Raw genomic sequence first — 17,733 nt, 5'->3', positions numbered from 1 at the left:
GGTGCCTTGAAATATTGAGACCTAAACACCATCTGGTTCTATCAAAAGCTAATGTGTTAGACAAGTGAAGCAGTTCTGAAAAATCAGGCCACTTAGAGCCTCAATATGTAACATGCTGAGAAACTCCTGCCCTTCAGGATCAAGATTCATTTTAAAACTTTAAGTTTGAAATGTTGGTCATAATTAATTTTCTGCTACAATTAGTTTGAGGCCAAACAATAGAATACAGATCACAAATCTAGTCTTTAGCTGGATCCTAAGGACGTCTTTGCTTTGAAATGTAATATGCCTGAAGAAAAAGAGACAGTGTCCCCCACAATCTTTGTTCCTTATGAGAATTTAAATATTTAATGTGGGAGAACGTAGAGTTACATTTTAAGTCTATGTACCGAATATAGCTAAGCCACTCATATTATATATTTCTTTGTTAAATTTGTTCTTCAGAAATCCTTTTGATGATTTATTTCCCAAGTCAACAGACATTACAGGGAACATCAGTGAAACATTTAATGTTATTGTTAATTTTTCATCACAGTTTATTATTTTAAATTGGTACAGGGTTGCTAAAAATAACAAAACTTTATTAACTAAAACTCCTAATTTAGCAAATCTCATGGTATAATTTCTGCTGAGCTTTTTTTTTTTTTTCAGTGTTTTGTCTATCTTTACCCTTATTCAAGGTTACAAATACTGTTTTTCTCAGGCAGAGACTTTTTTACAGCAGAGTCATGAAATCCTGGAGGTTTGTGGTGAAAGACTATTGAGATCCTAAACCTGATATCACCCAGCCTACTGTTTGTTTTTTTTTTTTTGAGAGATTTTGTTTACCCCATTTACATCTTCAGTAACACTGTTTGTGACTTTTGCTGGTCCACAAGACTTATTGTGGACTCTTTAAAATAGATTAAGAGGAAAATGGAGACAGTGCCTTGCTGGCAGATGCCTATTCTTTCATTGCATACCTATCATGTCCACATTATCCTCTCTTCTACCAAAACAGATTTCTTGATATGAATCTAAACACAAACAGTCTGAGAATTTTCAGGTGTGGTTAGTCATTTTTTGTATTGCTTAGAAAACACTTATTGGGAATATTCAATGTTTTGGTACATTTCCCTGCTTGCCAGAAATGGCTGTTTCCCACTGCTTTGCTGGGGGCTGTGGAAATAACCCAGAAACTTTTAAAACTGTAACTCACTAAAACACTTTTTAAAGCTTAAAAAAAGTAAGAGAGAAAACAATAAACACTCACCACCACCACCATGTAAGACCCACTGGAAAACATGTGTTTAATTTCCTCACAGCACTTTCTCCTTTATGCTGCTTGGATTCACGGGTGCTACCTCACCTTCTCCTCCTTTTGCAGTTTCTTCAGTCTGCATGACACTGACATTTTTGCCTGCCCCGTATAGTCAAGAACGTGGATATTTGCTACTGGGAGTATTTCCCTCTTTATTAAGTGTTCGTAACTCAGAAAACTAAGAAAACAGGTTCCCTTTTCTGACCTAACAAGCTGTGTATGAGTTTCTCAACACCTGCTCCAAACGCATTCATCTCTACCATGCTCAGCCACGCTTGAATAGCTGCACAGATCAATTATTGTAATTTCTTATTGTTCATGAAGAGCGTTAACTCCAGCTACCCCACATTCAAATACAGGCATGCAGTAGGAATTGGCAAGGAGTTACAATAATAATGGTCATCAACAGTGTTGTTACTATTATGAGTACTAACCAGTAAAGGCTTTCAAGGATTTAGTTTATTTATTTATTTATTTTTGCTACATGAGTGTTATTTGTTCTTGCACTTCCATCAGGTAAGACGGTAATATTGATATGCTGCAATTTTCTGTTTAATGTGCTTTTCACTTGTAACACATGGTTTAAAATGACCAGGAAAAAACAACCAAACGAACAAAAATAATTGAAGTGTGGACGTATTTGCTCCTTGTTTCAATTATACCACATGTCCTTTTGGTCTCTAAAATGGATTATATCATCTTAATTACCAAAAGGATGAAAATCTAACTACCACACTGTTTTAAACAAATTGGTCCATCAGAGCAACATACTTGGAGAAATAAAATAACATGCATTTGTATCTTTAACTATAGATCCCTGCTAGAAAATAAATAAAGGAAAGGAAAGAGACTCTCCTAAAAATAAGATTCTGAAAAGTCTCCTTTGAAAAGCTGAGGTTTCAACAGAAAGCTTGCTACAGCTTAACAAGCTAGAACTTCTGGCCTGGCTTTTGTTCTTCCTCTAAGATTTTTCTCCCATTGCTTTCACTAGTTCAACTGCAGTGCTCATACCATTGGTAGGCTGCCACAAAGGACAGTGGCAGGATCCAGCATTCATTATGCTCAGTACAACTGGAACTCAGCACCATTAATATTACCAGAGCAATCCTCTGCCCCCACCTTCAAAGCAAGCAGTACTCCCATCCTAGCAGTAGCAACTCAGCTCTGTAAGTGTCAGATGATGATGATGTTTATTTCCTCTTAGGATCAGGATATACACGGCACAAGCAGGAAAAAAAAAAAAGAAAAGGGAGAGAGAGAGACTAGAATATATTGTAACTGATGAGAGAAGAACTTCTTCTCCAGTACTGGCTTTGAAAATATCTAGTTTATGAACACTAAGATGCTTGAAAAATATACTGATTATTAGAGTGTAATTTCCATTTATGATGTTGACTGAAATGTGTTCCAGATTCCAGGAGCAGCAAGGAAATTTCTTGCTACAAAACGTATGAAATAAGGAATGTCTTGGAATTCCTGCTCAGGCACACCAGTGAATAAACTCATAACCAGCTCTGGCACAGCACAGTTATGCAGAAACTCTGCTGCTGGTGCTGCGTACAGATCCCAAGTGGTATGCTGAAAGTGAAACACAGATGAAAAAACAGTGTGGGATGGATGGTGAAGAAAAGAGACAAATATCAAAACAATTTGCTTAGAGGGACAGGAGGGCTTGACTAGAATTTATTCTAGATGTCTTGTTTACACATGTAAATGCTCAAAGTTACTCAAAGGAGCTAAGCAAACTTCTTTCCTTTTCAAAGTATTTTAATAAATCTTACATGATGCTTTTAAATTATTTTGAACATAGTTTGCTTCCTCTGTATGTCTTAGTAAGAAACTGATGCTGCGTACAGAACTTCATTAACCTCATTCTAGTTTCTGCTTCTGTTGTGTGTTTTGTTCAGTTTTGTTACAAATGTTTGGACTTCAAGCAAGCTGCTCTAGGTTATTTTGAAGTGTTGCTCTATGCCAATAGCAACTATTCTGTTGCCTCCAAGCAGGTTCATTAAAATCTCTGTGGAGTAGCATGCTTTTATTTGGAATTAATTCTAGCACAGCTCCTGAAACAGCAGTTTCTGATTGATCTTGAAAGCTACTTTGGGTTTGGCTTTACTGCAAACCCCTCTGGTGTGCCTTGTGCCTTCTAACTGGGTTCACTATAGACAGCTTTTCAAACTATTTAAACCCTTGGAAAGCTATTGCTGTTATAAGCTTCAGTGATTTTTTGTTTTGTTTTGTTTGTTTGTTTAACTCCACGAGTAGCAAGCTATGAAATTCCAGTAAGCAGTAATGTTTCCCCCTGCTAATCACCTTCTTTCACCAGATCATTTCACCTTTTTCTAGCTGCAATACTTTTTTTCCTGAACATTAACATGAATTGGTATTTGTTTTCATTTAAGCTATGTGCCAGTTTGCACAACTTGCTTTCATTTCCCATGCTAATGGCCATCATCTTCTTGCATGGTTATAAATTCGGGTGGGGGGGGGGGTGTGGGGGGGGAATAATCAGTTTACAGTTTTTAAACAAAGTATGATCACAGTTTTTTTATCTCTTTCCCTTCATCTTACCTCCAGCTTTGGAAAATTGTTAATACAATTGCAAGTAGTATCAGTAGGTCTTGAGTATCATCTTAAATTTGAAGAGAAATGAATGTTGATATTTCTGTCTGACATGTCTTAAATTATAACTACTTTCCAGTGATGAGATGCTTCATCACTTTTACAGCTTGTCTCAAGGACCTGTATTAGTAGGTGGAGTGCTATATGATTCTGTGTTCTTTTTACTGATAAAGTAAAAATTAGTCAGAAAACCCAATTACTATTTTGCAAATGTCTTTTCCAAGTGACTTTGCTTTATTGGAGAATGGCTTCGTCGTTCTGGTTACTCTCACTGTTATTATTAATTATGGCTGTACCTAAAATTCTTACACTGGGGTAGAACTAAATTGTGCTTGGTTTGTAGAAGCATTTACAAAAAAAGGGAATTACTGCCCAAATGGCTCCTGATCTAATTGTTAAGCATAGGGTAACAAAGAAATACAGTCAATTTGCAGTGTCAGGCAGACAATATTGAAAGGCTTCAATAGAATAGAGTTTAGAGAGTTTCAACATTCTGAAGATCTTAAAGCTTATAAAAGTGCTTTTGAAGTTTTTGAGGAAGCTTTTCTGTGAGAGGTTTTTTTTTTGTTGTTTGGTTGTTGTTGTTAAGAAGGGAGTTTTGTTCAGTGTGAAATTTTTCCCCCCTAGCCTGTCAGTCTGAATTTACTAGGGCTTTCCATGTCAACGTGTGTTTTTGTCTCCATGTGGAATGGCACCAAAAGTTAAACGATACTGCATATTGCATGGGTTTGATATGATAGATCCTTATCTGTTAAGGAATCCACTGCAGTCTGTGTCTGCCTATAGAATAATAGAATCATTAAGGTTGGAAAACACCTTCAAGATCGACCCTGGAGGGAGGAGAAACGGTCTGGGAAATGGAGGGCTCCCCCCTGGTTGACAAGAGAGTAGTTTGGGAGCGTCTGAGTGGGCTCAACGCACACAAATCCATGGGTCCCAATGGGATGCATCTACGTGTGCTAAGGGAGTCAGCAGAGGTGATCACCGAACCGCTCTCTATCATTTTTGAAAGGTCCTGGAGAACAGGAGAGGTGCCTGGAGACTGGAGGATAGCTAATGTCACTCCAGTCTTCAAGAAGGGCAAGAAGGAGGATCTGGGAAACTACAGGCCAGTCAGTCTCACCTCTGTCCCTGGAAAGGTGTTGGAACAATTTGTTCTGGATGCCATCTCCAAGCAATTGGAAGAGAAGAAGGTTATGAGGAGTAGTCAGCATGGATTCACCAAGGGGAAGTCATGCTCGACCAACCTCATTGCCTTCTATGATGGCATCACCAGCTGGGTAGATGGGGGGAGAGCAGTGGATGTCATCTACCTTGACTTTAGCAAGGCTTTTGATACTATCTCTCACGACATCCTGCTAACAATGCTGAGAAAGTGTGGGATAGAGGAGTGGACAGTAAGGTGGGTTGAGAACTGGCTGACTGGATGCGCTCAGAGGGTGGTGATTGGTGGCACAGAGTCCGGCTGGAGACCTGTGACTAGTGGTATTCCCCGGGGTCACTGCTGGGTCTGGTCCTGTTCAACATCTTCATCGACAACCTTGATGAGGGAATAGTGTCTGCCCTCAGCAAGTACGCCAATGACACAGAGCTGGGAGGAGTGGCTGACACGCCAGAAGGCTGTGCTACCATCCAGTGAGATCTGGACCGGCTGGAGAGATGGGCAGGAAGAAACCAAATGAGGTTTAAATGAGGTTTAATAAGAGCAAGTGTAGAGTCCTGCACCTGGGAAGGAACAACCGCATGTATCAGTACAGGCTGGGGGACAACCTGCTGAAGAGGAGCTCTGAGGAGAAGGACCTGGGGGTCCTGGTGGACGACAAGTTGACCATGAGCCAGCAGTGGCCAAGAGGGCCAATGGGATCCTGGCGTGCGTTAAAAGGAGTGTGGCCAGCAGGTCAAGGGAGGTGATCCTCCCCCTCTACTCTGCCCTGATCAGGCCTTACCTGGAGTACTGTGTCCAGTTCTGGGCTCCCCGTTACAAAAAATACAGGGATCTCCTGGAAAGAGTGCAGCAGAGGGCCACAAAGATGATACGGGGCCTGGAGCATCTTCCCTATGAAGCAAGGCTGAGAGACCTGGGTCTGCTCAGCCTGGAGAAAAGAAGACTGGGAGGGGATCTCATCAATGTTATAAATACCTTAAGTGTGGGAGACAGAGGGATTTGGCCAACCTCTTTTCAGTGGTCTATGGGGACAGGACAAGGGGCAATGGCCACAAAACGGAGCACAGGAAGTTCTGCACCAACATGCGAAAGAACTTCTTCACGGTGAGGGTGACGGAGCACTGGAACAGGCTGCCCAGGGAGGTTGTGGAGTCTCCTTCTCTGGAGATATTCAAGGCCCATCTGGATGCCTACCTGGGCAGCCTGTTCTTAGCAACCTGCTTTGGCAGGGGGGTTGGACCCGATGATCTTTCGAGGTCCCTTCCAACCCCTTCAATTCTGTGATCATCTGGTCCAGCCATCACCCTACTACCAATGTCAACCGCTAAACCATGTCTGTAAACACCACATCCAACCTTTTCTAGAACACCCCCAGGGACGGTGATGCCACCACTTCCCTGGGCAACCTATTCTTCCACCTGGTAGATTTCTATTTTAAATAACTCATATGCAGACATTTTTATTCTTCCTTGTCTCAATAATTTCCACAGACAAATAAAAATTGTTGGGATTTATTTTCTGCTGCCCAGAAGTTTTCCTGTATTCATTTTCACTTCATGACTTTTAATATAAGATAGCCTTGAACCAACCTTTGCAATACATTATCCTCCTTTTTTTTTTTTTTCCAAATGGAAACATTTGCCTTGTTTTTGAGCAGAAGTAGGGCAGAATAGCAGTTTTTTGGATGTTTGATGTTTCATTTGTGATGCTTCCTTTTCTGCAGCATTGGAACTGCATTCAGCTTTCAGCAGCAAGGGAATTCATTCCCATCTCTCAGTTCCCAATACCCATCTTAATTTCTTGAGTCTGGCATAGGTGTCAGTGCTCTATTTTGCTTCTGACTTCAGCACTTGGTAGGGTTTTTACACTTTGAAGTGCAATACTAATATTCTCAGAAATCATCTTAATAATGGCCTCTTTCCCTTGTCTGTTTCTTTTGCACCGCTCTCTTTGACTTGACTATTTTGGTGCCTCTTTCTCCCAGCCATGTTCTGGAACCTGAGCTCATACTGAAAAGCATTTTGATCCCCAAATAACCTCAACGCAATCACTAAGATCTTGCAGAGCAGATTGTTAAGCACTGTGTTCCAAGACTGCATGATCTCAGCCTTGTTGAGACTGTAAAGTAGTTAGATACTTCTGTTTTACCAGGCCCTGATTTCATTAAGGTTTACCGATACTCTCTGAAAATATGTCCTGGCTTATCCTCCCTTACAGTTTCCTTCCCTTCTCCTTCTTGCCTTAATTTTCCTCCTCAAAGCACTCCCTCTTCAATATTCCTGCATATCCAGTTATTAGCACAAACACACTGCTATTTCCCAACACTGAACAGCCTATATCTGAAGCTATCCCCTATCTAACCAGCCCATATGTGAGAACATTGCCATTGCTCAAGTGTGGTCATGCACTTAGACTAAGTGTTGCTTTATCTTTTTCCGGACATATTTTCTGATGGTGATTGGTCCTACATTAGATTACTCTCCCTTGCTCTACCTCCTGGAGTACCTGGAGGTACTACGTTACTTTTCTGTGATGTTTCTGTTGGCATTAGAGAAAAAATAAAGCTCCATAAGAACTGAAATAGTGGATATGTTACATCACTAAAGAAGCCATGATAACATAATTCATGAAAAAAGAACACTTAGTTAATTGCTACTCTCCGGATGAGAATAGCAATGGAAGGAGGTGTTCTAGAAGTGGAGAGTCCCTCTTGGTACAACACAGTCTCATTCAGCAAACCACCTGAAACAAACCGAAATGCCACGTAATCTTTTCAAATGTTTTCGTATTTTGGCTACAATAAGACACAAGCTACTGTATCCATTTTTCGTAGAGCCATAGAATATCCTGAGTTGGTAGGGACCCACAAGGATCACTAGGTCCAACTCCTGGCTCCATGCAGGACCACCCCAAAATCAGACAGTATGTCCGAAAGCATTGTCCAAATGCTTCTTGGACTCTGGCAGACTTGCTGCCATGACCACTTCCTTGGGGAGCCTGTCCCACTGCCCAACCACCCTCTGGGTGCAGAACCTTTCCCTAACCCCCAGCCTGACCCTCCCCTGTCCCAGCTGTTCCCTCAGGTCCTGTTGCTGTCCCCGGAGAGCAGAGCTCAGCACCTGCCCCTCTGCTCCCCTGGTGAGGGAGCTGCAGGCTGCCATAAGGCCTCCCGTCAGCCTGCTCTACTCTGGGATAAACAAACCAAAGGACCTCAGCTGCTCCTCATACTCCTCATCTTGTCCTCTAGACCCTTCTTTGTAGCCCTCCTTTGTCTCACTAGTAGTTTTATGTCCTTATGTTGTGGCACTCAAAACTGCACACGGTACTCGAGGTGAGTCTGCAACAGCACAGAATGGAGCGGGACAGTCACTTCCCACGACCAGCTTGCAATGCTGTACTTGATGCACTACAGAATATGGTTGGCCCTTTTGGCTGGCAGGGCACACTGGTGACTCAGTGAACAGGCATTTCAAAAAGCTCATTTCTGCTGCCTATTGTCAGCACATTTATCTACTCTAATATGCATGTGCTATGAAAACAGATGAAAAAAGTTATGGATTTTTATAGTACACTATGACTTTTTGGCAGCAGCAGCAATATTTGCACATACTATTGGAATCAGAAAATTAGATTTTTAATGTCTTTTTAAACATAGCTAACATAAGTAAACTGCTGTGCTTATTATAGATCCATAATAATAATAAAATTTAAAAAAAAAATCTGATTTGAAGCTCACCCTTCCAAAGCATTCCCCTGAGATGAATTCTCTTAGCTCCCAGCAAAGAGAGTGGGAGCCAGAGCTTCTTATTTTCCAGAATCAGGCCCTACGAGACCAGAATGTTTGTTCTTTTACATTGTTCAGTAATATTTAATACCCAGAGATTGCCAGCTGTTAGACAATCTCACAGCAGTTACACACTGTGATATTTAAATCTTATAGTTACTTTTGTATGAGTGATACTCAGAAAACTTGAAACTTGACAGTAAATAAATATTCAGGTGTTCAACTTAACTTGCTTATTGGTACATGTCGTTGGAAGCTTGATAATACACATTGATAGTTCAGAAAATTAAGCTAGCAAAGGTGATCAGGAGGGGTGATATGTTTATGCAAGTGTATTTGCATGGCTTACTCTGTTCTGCTTGAGCTATAATATCAAATTATGATGCATTTTCCTCTTGGGAAGCAACGTGATGGAGCTGGTTGGACCTGTGGGTGGTATGGTTACCTGTGGTCCCACCTGCACTGCACAAGATTGAACTGTGATGAATCCTTGGTTTGCCCCTTCCTATTTTCTTTTTTTTTTTTTTTTTTTTTTTTAGTGTGTGTTTAGGGTTGGTATTTTGTTCTTCTGTTTTTTTTTTTTGTTTTTTTTTTTTGTGTGTGTGTTTGTTTTGTTGTTGTTGTTTTGTTTTGTTTTGTTTTCCTGAATGTAAATAAGGTAGCAAGAAAGACTGTTCCAGAAGGCAGTTCTTAGGCACGAACCAGTGGAGTGTCATCTTTTTTTCTTCACACCTGCTGGAGAGACAAAACAAGCAAACAAACGAACAAAAAACAAACAAACAACCTGTAACAGTTACAAATGCAGTTGTCTGTCACAGTAAATGCAATGAGATACTAATGGGACAACTGTTGAATGGCTTCGGCACAGAAGAGGTTTGACAGACGGGCTTTCCTCAGGCAGTACTCATGGCTTCAGCAAAGCTGAATCAAGCACTCCACTTTGCAGGCTTGCAGGATGCCATTTGGAGAATACATTTTCAACTGATGTTATTATACAGTATTTAAAGGGAAACAGTAAGACTCCCATGTAGGATGGGACTCCATCTGGACTATGAAAAGTGTATTGCTTAGCAACTAGCCGTTTACTGTTTTGTTATTGTTGCAAGTGTTTCTCCAAACAAGTCTGTTAGTCTGTTGTTGTTGTTTTGTTTCTTTTTTCTTTTTTTAACCAATTTAAAATACAAATGAAGGAAAAAAAAAAAAAAGACTCTAAAACCCAGAGCTGCCTTCTGACAGAATGCATGGCAATTCCTATCGGTCCATGCCCAAAATCAAGACTGTGATCCTACCACTACTCACTACCACATAAAAGGACAGACTTTTCTGTAAGACCCCACTCTCCATGACCAACTGGATGCTCTCTTTTATATTCATACACTGGCTATAGAATCATAGAATCATTAAGGTTGGAAAAGACCTCCAAGATCATCTGGTCCAACCATCCACCTACCACCAATGTCACCCACTAAGCCATGTCCCTAAGCACCACGTCCAACCTTTCCTTGATCACCCCTAGGGATGGTGACTCCACCACCTCCCTGGGCAACCCATTCCAATGCCTAACTACTCTGAGAAGAAATGTCTCCTCATTTCCAACGTGAACCTCCCCTGACGCAACTTGAGACCATTCCGTCTAGTCCTAACACTAGTTACCTGTTAGAAGAGGCCGACCCCCAGCTCCCCACACCTTCCTTTCAGGTAGTTGCAGAGAGCAATAACGTCTCCCCTTTGCCTCCTCTTTTCCAGAGTAAACAACCCCAGTTCCCTCAGCTGCTCCTCATAGGATTTGTGTTCCAGACCCTTCACATCAAAGGGCTTTGTAGCCCTTCTACATCACTTCAAATAACTAATGTATTGGGGTTAGGAGCCTCAGTCCATTTCTATAAAATGTATTTTTCTTTAATTTAGCTTTCTAACATCTGCAGCTTTTGAATATATGAAACAGAAACCATGAATGCACACAAATGCAAGTATACATATACCTATATATATTTCTGAAAATCTGGTTGTGTCCAATCCTTTACCTGCAATCACTTCTTTAAAATATTTATTCAGCTCCTTCTCTTGTTAGATAGGCAAGAATCATCTTATATAGATATTAAGCTGTCCACTAAAGGACTGAAAAACTCTTAAAGTCATAGAGTAATTAGGGCAACCCATTTGTAACTCCTAACTTTGAAACACTTGTTTTGCCCACAGATAGCATTTATTTATGTAGAGTTGGCTTGTAGAAAACTGTTGACTTTTATACTGTGGGAGAGATGCTCTTATCACTTCCCTTGATAGAGTACACAGGGTAAGGATCCTCACTGCATGAAACACCCACATAACACACTACGTTCTTCTGAAACAATCCTCATAGTTGAGCCTTTATGAAAATATCCATTTTCCTTAACACACGTTTCAGAAGATGTGTGATTAGTATTTGAACTATGCTTGCTGGAATCAGGCATGGCTTTTCACTCTGTGTTTGCAGAACACCAACTGGAATAAGGGTCTGTTTTCGTGACCAGTCCTACTATTTAAATATATATATGTAATCATTATGATTTGGATATTTTGTTTTGTTTTGTTTTGTATTGTGTGTGTGTGCGTGTTTTAATATTATCTGTTCCTGGTGTATTTATGTGTTTCGAAACCATTTATTTTTTGTATGCCTTAGGACACTGAGGTCACACTTGTCATGCTTACTCATTTGAAAAAAAAGTAAGATTTATTGGTGTGAAAGGACACAACAAGCGTACTGGACCCACAGTCAAATTATTGTGGGTTAATAAGCTACTGCCTATCAGCTGAAGTGCACTGAAGGATCATAATATCTTCTAAGCCTGATGTAAATAGAAAGTAAAATGTAACATAAGCATATAAGTCTCAGTGAAAGGAACCTAACATTTTTAAAAATGAGCAAAAGTATCAAAGTTGTTTTTTTTTTTTTTGTGTAACCTAACTTTTCTTCTCACAGTTTTTGAGTTTTTGACAATTATGTTGTTTTTTGTTTGTTTATTTGTTTGTTTTCTAGGAAATAAAGTTCTGGGATATACTTTTTATTTGGATGTCATTTTGATTTTTGATATTATTTTTTTTCTAGGATCTGAGGTTATATGGCATTTTATTTCATCCTATTGTAGTCTTCTTATTTATAACATGCAAGACAAGTACTCCAGCACAGACATAAAATTGGTTTTGCTCAATGGGTTTCTTGTCATGCATGTGCAAAAAGCTTCATTTGCCTCCAGTTTAATTTTTTGTTTTTCTATGGTGACTCATTTTGCTGCATCTGTGTTTATTCTATAACCTGTGGATAAGGCATGTTTTCCTAGCTGGGAGCTGGCTGGGCTTTTGCTGATGACTGCCATGTGTTGGTTTAGTCTTGCATGCAATTCTGTCTTGATTTCACTAAATTTCTCACCGTCAGCATTTTCCCCAAATTGCTCCACACAGCTCTGCTGGGAAGCCCTTCAGGTAAGTTCCTCTGCAGGCTTATGGAAAATATTACAGATGCTTTTTCCTTGATAACAAAGTTTATTTTCCTCCAACAAATATAAATACTTCATTGATCTCAGTGATAGCAGTTTTACTATTACAGTTCATCTTTCATCTGTTGCTTTATAGATTTTATTTTGGTCACAGTGACCAGATCTGTTTAATTTTTTGTTCCTTACAGTTCCTTCTTGGTATTACTTCTTTCTGTATCTTTTTAATGAGCTTCAGCCTGAACCACTGCAGTTTACAACTGATAGGAAGAGGCTTGCGCACTGGAAAGACTAATGACAAGAAAGACATTGAGTGATAGTTTTCTAAGATAATTTTCTAAGATGTCATTAGGGTGAGTTTGAGAACTGTTATTTATCTATAAGAGATTAAACTTTGTTCAAGTGTGTCTGCATGGATTAAAGTTGTATTTCTAATTAACTCTAATTCACTGCAAACATTACCCTTTCTACAATAATAGTGTAAACAAACAAACAAAATATTTAAAGAATATTAGGTGCCTTAATATACTTTAGGCTTTCTGTGGTGTTCTCTATCCTTAAGAACACCTCCTTAAGTATCCCATTATCCACATTAGCATTCAGGTGCTTGTATATATAGCTATCAGGCGTGCCTGAGGTTTGTTCTTTTCTATAAGATATCGTGCTGGTTAGGCTTGTAGTGGTTTTATTTATAAAGGTATATAAAGGTTTACAACGTGCATAAAACATAGGAGAATTTTTTGAGGTTATTGACCATACCTGAAATTTAACTTCCATCTAGTAGTGATGAATATCTCTTTAGCAGAAAGATGGAAGAGGTCTGTGAGCTGGGAGAGCAGGTAGAGAGCATTCCCCAGGAAGAATGCAGTACACTGTGAAGGGAGTGTGCAGCTGCCATTAGGTTATGAGCATCTTCAATGGATGAAACTATAAGGATGAAATAGAAACACCTGAAAAGCAAGAAAGAAGACTATATCAGATTCCTAAGACAGGTAAGTGTTGCTATGTTTTCAACACTGCACCCATAAAGCAGATGTTGACGAAATCTAACTATATGTTTGTGAGACCTTTTTAACCTTAAGGAAAAAGTAAAATAGAAATTGTAGAACTTGCAAAAGTAAAAAGTAGATTGGAAAAAGAGTTTGCAACTTCTTTGGACCAAGAACTGAGAGTTAGCAGTATGAGAACAGACAATTCTTGGTATTGACTAAGTGAGTTTGAATTGAATTGCTCTGAAGTTGTTATGTCTTGTCCTTGTGCATGGGTTTTCGTTGCCTTCATCCATCTTCTTGTTGCTGTCAATGATTCCTCAATAAATCATATCTGGAGTTGAACCATTTACAAGAATTGTTCTTGTATGCCTTGTTAATTCTGAACCTATTTATTTCTGATCGTGACAAAGCTGATTCCTTTCCTGTATGTTTGTGTGGGTAAATAGAGGTCCTGATTGTTCCTCAGCAGGTGAAACCATCTTAGAAATTGACACGGGCTTCACACAAATAAAGATGGCAAGGTTGTTCTTGTATATATCATGTATATCTTGTAATATCTTATTTGTAAATAAGTAGGCCGGGCTTCAGCTTGTTGATACCTAGACCTGTGATTTTTCACCATTAAGCGTCTGTTGGGAGATAGTAGAGTGAAACCTGTGTTCTGTCAGGAAGTACGTGTGGTGTTTAAAATAAAATAGTTCTTGTATCAAGTGCCAGTTGGCTTGTGGGCTGTGAAGATCTTCACCCCTTAACATTTACTTAGGAAGGGTTAGTCCATTTCTGTCTTCTCAGAGCACCACAATGGCAGTGCAACTTCCTTTTATGAGCCACGCAGCAGAGCTACAGGGTCATCAGTGCTTGTTTGAGAAAGCTTTGTGTTTTGCCCATGGACCTGGAAAGTATTCCTTGTAAAGGACTATTTCCCGCCCTCTAGATCCCCATTAAAGAAGTCAACTTTACAAACAGCTTTCACAGTGGAGGAATAAAAATACTCTGTAAATGGTGGCTTCTAGAGAATGATACGAGATACAGAAACAATCTTCTTTATTACTTGTTACAGAAATAAAATTCTACCATAAATATTTTAATATAATTTTGTTCATAACGTAAAGTAAATATAAAAAAAAATAGAGGAAACTCTTTCATACTCATTTCCTCTATTTTTTTTTCTTTATGTGAAACTTTATTTGGAAGCCTGGGTCATGCACAGCCTGCTTCTGTCCAGCAGAGCTTTCCTATTTAGGCTGAAAAAGAAGTTTTTTGGCTTTTTGAGTCACAATGTTATAGATTTAATGTCCTGGTACTTACTTGCCTCCTCTTATTTAGCAGTTGCTACTTTATTAGAGACTACTTGTGGTTTTACCTCCTCCTTTGTTAATAATATAATTCAGTGTGAAGTGTGTGTGTATAAATAAACAGCTACTCCATGCTGTTATGTCTCAATGTGATGATAGATTTGTTGAAATGAAAAATGAGCTTTATTTACAACCTCCCCCCACCCCCTCACCCCCACTTACTGATGCAGATACTTGGGTACAAATCCATTCCTTTAGAGTTTAAAACTGATTTGATAAGGCTACATGCAAAAAGAACTATTCCCAGTGCTGCTGCAACCTTTTGTTTTAATAGAGAGTGTGCATGCATGCACAGACTCCATTAGCACACACCACTTGTTCCACTTACTAAGTCTGTGGAACAAGAGGAACCCTATTTATCTTCATCATTGCAGTGTGAATATGAAAAACTCTTTGAGAATCTGGCTCAGACAGTAAAATACAAAGTCTTTGTATGTTTGGCATCTAAATCCAGATCTTGTTCATTGCCAAAGGTATAACTACAGCTGTTAGATTAGCCTGGTAATCAGACACCTCTCAAGGATAAAGATGAGGCAAGTCAAGAGCACAGGAAAAAGCCAGTTCCAAATAAGTCTGTAACTCACAAAATAATTTGCCTTGCAACAGTCCTAATATTTTAGGATTTTAATGATAAGTGTATGAAAGCCTATTCTGAATGATCAAGCTAACAAATTGTAATTAGCTATCTCTGTACAGGTGCTTTCTAGTACATGATATAACATTAGATCTGATCGGTTTTATACACAATATTTTTCTTGCAAAACAGGAAGAGTTGCGAAAAATAAAAATAAAAATCCAGAAACTTGAGCCCTAGTGAATTCTCATATTGCTGTCTACAGGTCATATCCTGGGCTTGTCATAATCCATAACACAAAGCCTTTCAGAGCCATACAGCTTGGCTGCAGCAGGTAATTCATAACCTGAAAGATATGAATACTCCCAGTGAGAGCTGTGTAGTTGCTCTGTGAAACTCTCAAGAGTTTATAGAGATGCACTTATGTGTTGCCATATTTAAACTCTTAAATTTTGCTCCTGTTCCTGGGATAAGTAGGATGATTTTGCAGAGACTCTGTGCATTAGGAGATTATCCTTTACTCTCCAGAAAAGAAAGCTAGGTTCCTACAAAGCAAAGTCTCCTAAGAATTCCCTAAAAAGGCAATGTTGAATGCTGCTGGCATGAAAATTGAGGACTAAAACCTTTTGGAAATATACACCAGATCTTTTTTACCTCTCACCCGTACCTAAAATATGAAGAAGATACATTGAGCGGTATTTTTTTGTTACTCAGATATGTGAAGACCCTACAGATGCTTAGAAACTGAGAATATATTACATCTGCAATGTGTCAGGACCTAATAAAAATTAAAAAGAAAGAAAATGGAAAAAGTTTAAAGTTAAAGCTAGAGAGTGAAAAATACTTTTAAAAAACCTTCATTTTTTCTCTTATATGTGAAATATTATGTGCTGTTGTGAATGGTTATGGAAACTCCACGAGCATGGAATACAACTAATTCTCAGTGAATATTTTGGGCAGAATACTGCTTAGCGTATAGGAAAAAGTTGAAGTGTTCTTTCCTGCAGCCTTAAACAGTCTAAACAAACCATGTAGCTATGTAAGTATCTCCCCACTTTTTTTAAATATTATGATTTTTTTAAGTTTAAATAAGTGTCTTCTGACTAGTATGTGAAGAACAATTAAGCCAAATCAAAAATAAATCAGTCTTTAAGTTTTGCTGATATCATGGACTATTTCAATGTCACAGATTTGCACTTTGCAACTTCTGGCTTTAAACAGATTTGTCAACAGCTGGAATTCATTATAACCTTAAATTTAGCACCAACATCCTTCCCCACCTCCATTAAGTTGCTATATAGCTGGAGGAACGCCGGCACTGTAGACATAAAAGCCTAAATTTTAATAATAATAATAAAAAAGATCTTTAATATTTATGTGTATGAGAAATAATAAGATTTGGTAAATAGATATTGACTGGGGATCTATTCAGCTCTGGAACTGTAATTCTGAATTTCCTGTGCAGGTGAGTGCCTCAGGCCAGGTTGTATGGGGCTTTGAGCAACCTGGTCTAGTGGAAGGTGCTTGTGCCCATAGCAGGGGGGTTGGAATTACATGGTCTTATGGGTCCCTTCCAACCCAAAACATTCTTTGATTCTGTGATACTAAGCAAAGTCAGATTTAAGTAAAGCTAGGTTAAGTGCTGATTAGACTCTTGAAACCTGCTAAAAGGGAGCACAAGACACTCAGTAGTGGAACAGGGATGGAGAATGGGATGGACTATCTGCACTTACATTGCCTTCGTTTTCCGGGCCTGGTGACTGCAAGCTGCTTTAAAATTGATGATGATGAACCCTCGCCTGTCTAAACTAGTACTCTCTGCTGCTGCATGTCAAAATGCTTTGACTGTGTCAAATTGGGGAAATTGCTTGCTATGAGTAGCTGAGGAGCCTTGAATTGTTTTATATTTAAAGGTTTGTATCTTGAAATGAGATTATTCAGACAAAACACTATAAAATGTTTCTAAATACAGAGGATAGCAGCAGCACTGCATCTATAAATGAAGTTTCCAAGAAAACACTTTCCACTGCCCTCTGCTGACTGCAGGCTGTGTAGTGAAGCTGGTCTTACTCAGCTGCATGTGTTTTTCTCAAAGTCCTGTGCTTGGGAAGTGCTATCTATGCTATGAATGGAACTGTGAAGGTGAGTCATAATTTCAGGATAACTTCTTTCTGCAGGTACTATCTAAAAGCTTTTCTTTGTGATCACCTGCAATGAGACATGTGATATCAGCAGACGTAAAAAGCTTTTTCAAGTCAACTTTGATTACCAGGTTATATGCAGTGCTTAATGTGGGTGTGTTGAGTTTGTGCCTCTGATGCTTGGAGCAGCAGAGTTAATTTGGGGCTTCAAGAAAAGTATGAAACACTGTTCTAGCCTATTTGTATTACACACCATCAGCTTTATTCCAGTCACTGAAGAAAAAAAATACAGAAAAACAAACAACAGAACCAACCCAAAAACTTCTT

At 39.1% G+C, this 17,733-nt stretch overlaps 1 protein-coding gene across 1 annotated transcript in view; it reads left to right on the top strand.

Annotated features, from left to right (window-relative positions):
• The first annotated feature begins 13,152 nt into the window (after positions 1-13,152).
• The window catches only part of GRID2 (glutamate ionotropic receptor delta type subunit 2), an 804,597-nt gene continuing 800,016 nt past the window's right edge, over positions 13,153-17,733 (top strand). Inside the window, exon 1 of the mRNA XM_083834807.1 lies at positions 13,153-13,336. The gene's annotated coding sequence lies outside the window, so the exon portion shown is untranslated. The remainder of the gene's footprint in view (positions 13,337-17,733) is intronic.

This window comes from Anser anser (assembly GCF_964211835.1).
Source record: "Anser anser genome assembly, chromosome: 4".
NCBI classification, from domain to species: domain Eukaryota; kingdom Metazoa; phylum Chordata; class Aves; order Anseriformes; family Anatidae; genus Anser; species Anser anser.
The sequence above is the reverse complement of the archived record's forward strand: the minus strand, read 5'-3'. Positions and strand labels throughout refer to the sequence as shown.